Genomic DNA, 5858 nt, shown 5'->3' on the forward strand with positions numbered 1-5858 from the left:
AATTGATTATTATTCAAGTTTAGTTCAGGTGAACCAAATAAGGGTAAGGTACAAATGTGTTTAGAACAACAACAAAAAATCTCACTTTCTATATGAATAGAGTATGGTCAGGCTGCAGAGTAGCAAAGTGAATGTGGTCTTAAATTCAGGGAAGAGGATGGATTTCTCAAGATTATGCAGCTGGTTCAACAAATATCACTGACAGAGTTGGTAAGAGAAAGTATATGGCTTACTAGACATGCTAAAAACATGGAGTGTCTTCTTGTATAACCTTTGCATACTGTGCCATGAATCCTATTTTATAATCCTTGAAAAGGCTACAAGTATGTATGCGAGTAACACACGCAAGCTCAATAGAAACCCTGGGTTCTAGTGACTAGCAATAACTGCTCGCCCTGGTTTATCTGAAAGTCTTTTTTACCCATAGCATTCATAATTCAGCAAGGTTTCTCTTACGCTACACAAAAAAACAAAACCAAAAAAACGTAAAAAGAGACATGCAGGTGACCTCCCACAGTATGCCACACAGAGTTTTCATGGAATATTTAAGCATAGTTCACGTCAGAGAATCTTGTTGTATTGACAATGAATCACTTCACACTAAAGAGACCGAAATGTTGGTGTTTTTGCTCCACACACTGAACGCCAATTTACCGCTGGTCTGACCACAGGTCTGAGATCTGTTTTATTCTTCCCAGCTTAGCTTTCAGATATGCATTTAAATGGCCTATAAAAATGGCTTCAAAAGTACTTTTCTATGAAAACAGGCCCACCTGACAACTTAATGTGGAAGGTAAACAAGGAAAATGGCCAACCTGTCTCAGAGCTAGTCTGACCATATTGTCGTAATTACGAGAGTGGGACGACGGCAAAAGCTGCGCTATACGAATAGTACACGAGCAAAACCGACCTGTATCAGCCTGCCACCTGTTAACCTGAAAAACAAAATGTAGGACTATAGCAAGGCTCTTTTCAATTTCAGTCGATTGCAAAACCGATTCTCGTAACATTGTACCAAACGTGTAAGGCAAGGCTGGTTTTATGTGATGCAGATGCCATGATGCAGGCTGCAATGGAGCCATGGATGTGCTTTGTTGGAGGTAAACGTTGTTTTCCAGAGTATTTCGGTTACTTGGTGACGCAGTATCCTTGGAGCAGGCTATTACCATGTTGTAGTCTGACCCAAGCTATAAAATACGATATTTGATGATTTTGGACCTTCATGGGTAGGCTAATAATGATGTATACATCCATTGCCTAGTGAAAGTGCCGCTACTTTGTAATATACCATTCCTGACACCAGATAGTGGCGAGATGGCCGAGATGGTTAACGTGTTTTTTACGTCATGCTTAACAATTTTGCAGTGATATGACGACGAGGAGTCATAAGATGTGAGTACATATACTGAGTCTTCTTTTCGCAGGGCGAGTCCATGTCGCCAAAGTGGCCGTCATCCGGTGCAGTCCATGTAGGCTTACAGTTCTAACTTTCCTACGAAATAACGCCAAATGAAATCCAAAGTTCTATACAAAACATTTAACTTCAGTAATTCCTGTAAGAATTCAGTATATAGCTGTTGCAGAAAAGCTTTAGAAATCGAAATATCCCCTTTTGAGAAAAAACTGAAGTCATTGTCGTTTTTGTACAACGGTTTAATTAACTACAAGATGGACGTTCTAAAGATCTGCTTTATCCCCTTTGGTTCCAACGAAGGTGCACATATTTGCCTCACTGTCTTGGTTATATATAGGTTGTTGTCGTAAAATGGCAAGGGCTTTGAAAGTGATCATTCATGTACACTGGGGTTCGGGAAAGGACACAGCATTACGGTATCTGTATTGTCAAATTTCAATGGCTTATGGCAAGAACCATGGCAATTTCATTTTGATTTTTCGTACTTATTCTGCATATGTTGTTCTACCAAGTATATGTATAGAAAATGTACCATTAACTAAAATTGTGCTGCCCCAGTATAAGTCACCGAAGAATACCAGTTCGCGTGGTTTCATGGTATTTGTCGTTAAGATTAGCCTACTGACAAGTATTTTTAGCAACTCATTAAACATAGAATCATCCGTGCAGAGTTGTTAATTTATTACATATTGATTTTTGGCACCATGGCCTTTTAAGCCGTATCGGTAAACAAAATATTATTTATTGGGGAAGAACATAGAGGCTCAGCGCTGTTTTCCAAGTCAGCGTTAGGTGGATTTGAAAACGCGATCTTGGTCATGCACATGTGGTCAGAACCGAAACACAGGGCATATAAACTTCCCGGGCAGTGAGGCATTATAGCTTCTAACGTCAATGGAGGAAGAAGTATGTCAATAGTGGTACAAAGACTAAAGAAAGCATAAGTTAACATGTCTCGTTAATTTAATTAATTAAAATTATTTGATAGTTGTTTAAAGTCATTCTCAAGAATTGGTAAGATTTATTGGTGGACGAAACCGACATAAACCACCGACCTCTGACAAACTTTCCTGCAAAGCAGAAGTAGATAATCAGCAGAAACACAGACAGAAAAAAAATGCCGACAATGTTTTGTTTCACATAATATATTTTATTGATTTTGAAGGTAACAAGTATATTCATAGGACATAATAATGTAAACATATTTATAGATATAAGACCGAAGATAATCCATTGTTTCAGAATAATTTCAAAAGTCATTCGGTATTGTTTACCTCTTCACATGGTATATAACACCTGGTACAGTAAGTGTTATGGTAATGTATACACAACATATTATTCACAACATATATCACACAACACTTGAATGTAAAGGCAAGAAAGTATACAACGGTATATTGAGATACAGTATCACATCGAATAACATGATTTACATTGTTTCAGCTTAGAAGATTTATCCTGTGAAATATATTCTTAAATTAAAGTTGTGAATCGCGAAATTACTCAAACATAACAACTGGGTTGTGTATGCAGCAAGAGTAAATATATCCGTGTTATGCTAAAATTCAAACACATGTTTTAGAGCCTACATATAAGACGACGCGAATGGGTTGTATAACATGGCCCAACGGCATAGATATACATTAATTTCCCTACTTTCAGTATCACATATAATGCGTCACAGTATATTAAATTAAAGAACAATACATATATGTAAAGCTGGGAAAAGCGTTATAAATGTGAAGCTTTTCAAGCTTTTTTTTCATGAGTACAATGTGCGTGAAAACACATGAACGAAGTATTGGATTGTTGGGCGGCCTAACATGGCCGACTGGAACACTTTCTGTGATATGACGCGTCGATTGCCTCTGTGTTCCTTTACATAACGTGTTGGCCTTTAACTGCTGTTATTACCGGTATCAAAATGTCATAATGCTGTACAATCCTTCATTTTTAAATACTAGTGGCCATACTAAATATCGTCCAAATAAGAGTCCGCTTGGTTTAAAAACAACACTGTGTCGGAAGGGAGGTTCATCGGGGCCTAAATATTTCAATGTCTAATTAATACCAAAGAAGAATTAAATAAACCGACATATTAGTTGTTTGAACTGGATAAAAGAGAAAAACACTCTCTAAATGCTTATAGGATCTTGAACCAGCCTTGGACATACATGAAAACAAGTTATCAACATAAATATTAAGTTAAAACATGTATAGCTAAGATTAGGCTCATTAAACAGTCCTCGCGGTCGTTATCGCTGATTAATTGAGGGTAATTTGATGTTAATGTTGATCGAAATGTCAATAAAAATGTTTGTAATATTCTGCACAAAGTTTCCATTCATTACTTGGATAAGGACAACTCTGTGGCTATGATTTTGTCACGCGCCTCATAAAAAAGGACACATTCTGACGCATGATAATGGGTTAAAGTTAATTCGGTGTAACACTGCAGCTATACCTTCACGACAATTTCTGACAAAGTCCAAATATTAAGATTGTTTAAATTAAGTGAGCTAACTTCTAGCAGTGGAAATATTAGATGATTAGCTCGATAACGGTTTATCGAAATAATGATATTTTTACATGCAATTTGGGCGAAGGTGGTTTAATATTCAATACATGTGGTAAGCAATTGATCTCCATTTCATATACACAATATATGGCCCTATAATTTGGCGTTATCACTTCATGGCCTGTAAATCTCCTGAACAGACCGGAATTCAACTGAAGTTTACCAAAATAATTCCAAGTTTTAATTAATAGTTATTTTTATATTGGACATGCATTTTTTGCGGAGAAAAAATTAATTTTGCCAAAAATGTTTATGCTTATAAGAGATCCTCCTGTCTTACTGGCACAGGTGTACATTACACAAGGAAATCGATCGATTGCAGGACTGCTCGTCTCGCTATTCTTTTTTCTTTTTTTCTTTTTGTTTATTTTAATAATTTTTTGCAACAAATTTATTTATTTCATTGTTGTTTACACCATACTCAGAACTTTTCCCTTTAACGATGGCAGTCAGTTTCGTGGGTGGAGGAAGCCGAAGTGCACAGAGGAAACAGGAGTGCACGGAGGAAGCCAACCGTAAGTTGCTGCCAAACTCTCCCACCTGTGACACATCGCATATTAGTGACACATGGCATATTGGTGACACATGGTATATTGATGACAAAGCAAGTTGTTTCCAGTGAACTTTATAAGACTTCACCGTCGACTGCTTCTTGCCCCCATGGCCCCCAGAACAACGGTAGCAGGGAAATCTCTAAAATTCCATGTCATCTAGTGCGACACAGCCACCTTCTTCAACAAACAGAATGTATATATATATATATATATATATATATATATATATATATATATATATATATATATATACATGGGTATACGTAAACATATAAATACGGCTGCTGTGGACATTTACACTGAAAGTGATATACGAACTACATGTACCAAGACACAAAAATGAGTTGGTCAAAAAATAGGAAACGGAACTACTACATGTTTCATATCAGTATGTATGAAATACTACTTAGTTCATAAATACTGTCTGTGTTCATTTATATAGCTTTTCAGCCATAAAACGAAATTTAGCTACGTACAGTCTCTAGAACAACACCAAGTACCTGTATAGCGCAACGACAACAAGATGGTCTAATTACACTCAGCGGCAAACAGGTATACCGAGTTGTCAGCTTATGTCATCTTAGAGCTCATAAACATTGATACATTCATTAACAACAACATGTATATGTAAATATAATGCCAATGAAAAATTAAATAAAAGGACATATTAGTTGTAAACCAAACTGAGTATCCACCTAAAGGGAATGTCTATATCCTTTACGATATTTAAATTGGATAAGAAAAAAGCACTCACGAGATGCCTCGGATCTCAGCATTGGACACAAATAAAAAAATAAAAACAAGTTTAAACGTTCGGGAAACCTAAATTTCTAAGTTTGTGTTTGTGTTTACCAAAAGTCTTCTGACAATTTCTTCCTTCTGGTCAGAAACGGTGAATACCATAAACTATATAATGACACAAAACATTTCTCCGGAAAAAATGACTTCTCACTTGCATGACATTATTGTGTCATATATCCATTCCAGTAAAAAAAATAATAGAATCCTGATCGATACATGCGTCTAGAGCCATGACATTTGTAAATCAAAAACATGCAGTCTTTAACAACTGTAAGCGAGCAATCTGCTCATTTAAGTCATGTGAACAAATATAAATTGGACGCATACAACAGACGAAATAATCCGCCTTGTAAGTAAAGGTAATATGCCAAATAATTTAAATAAGATAGGATGAGCAAAAACCAATTATATGAAATTTATGCGAATTTAGGAAGGAATGTTTTGGCAATATTTTATCGGTGTTTTTTTTTTTTTTTTTTTGCTTTTTTTGCTGGATGGATAAAATGTTCTC

The sequence above is a fragment of the Liolophura sinensis genome, chromosome 6, assembly GCF_032854445.1.
Source record: "Liolophura sinensis isolate JHLJ2023 chromosome 6, CUHK_Ljap_v2, whole genome shotgun sequence".
In the NCBI taxonomy this organism is placed as follows: domain Eukaryota; kingdom Metazoa; phylum Mollusca; class Polyplacophora; order Chitonida; family Chitonidae; genus Liolophura; species Liolophura sinensis.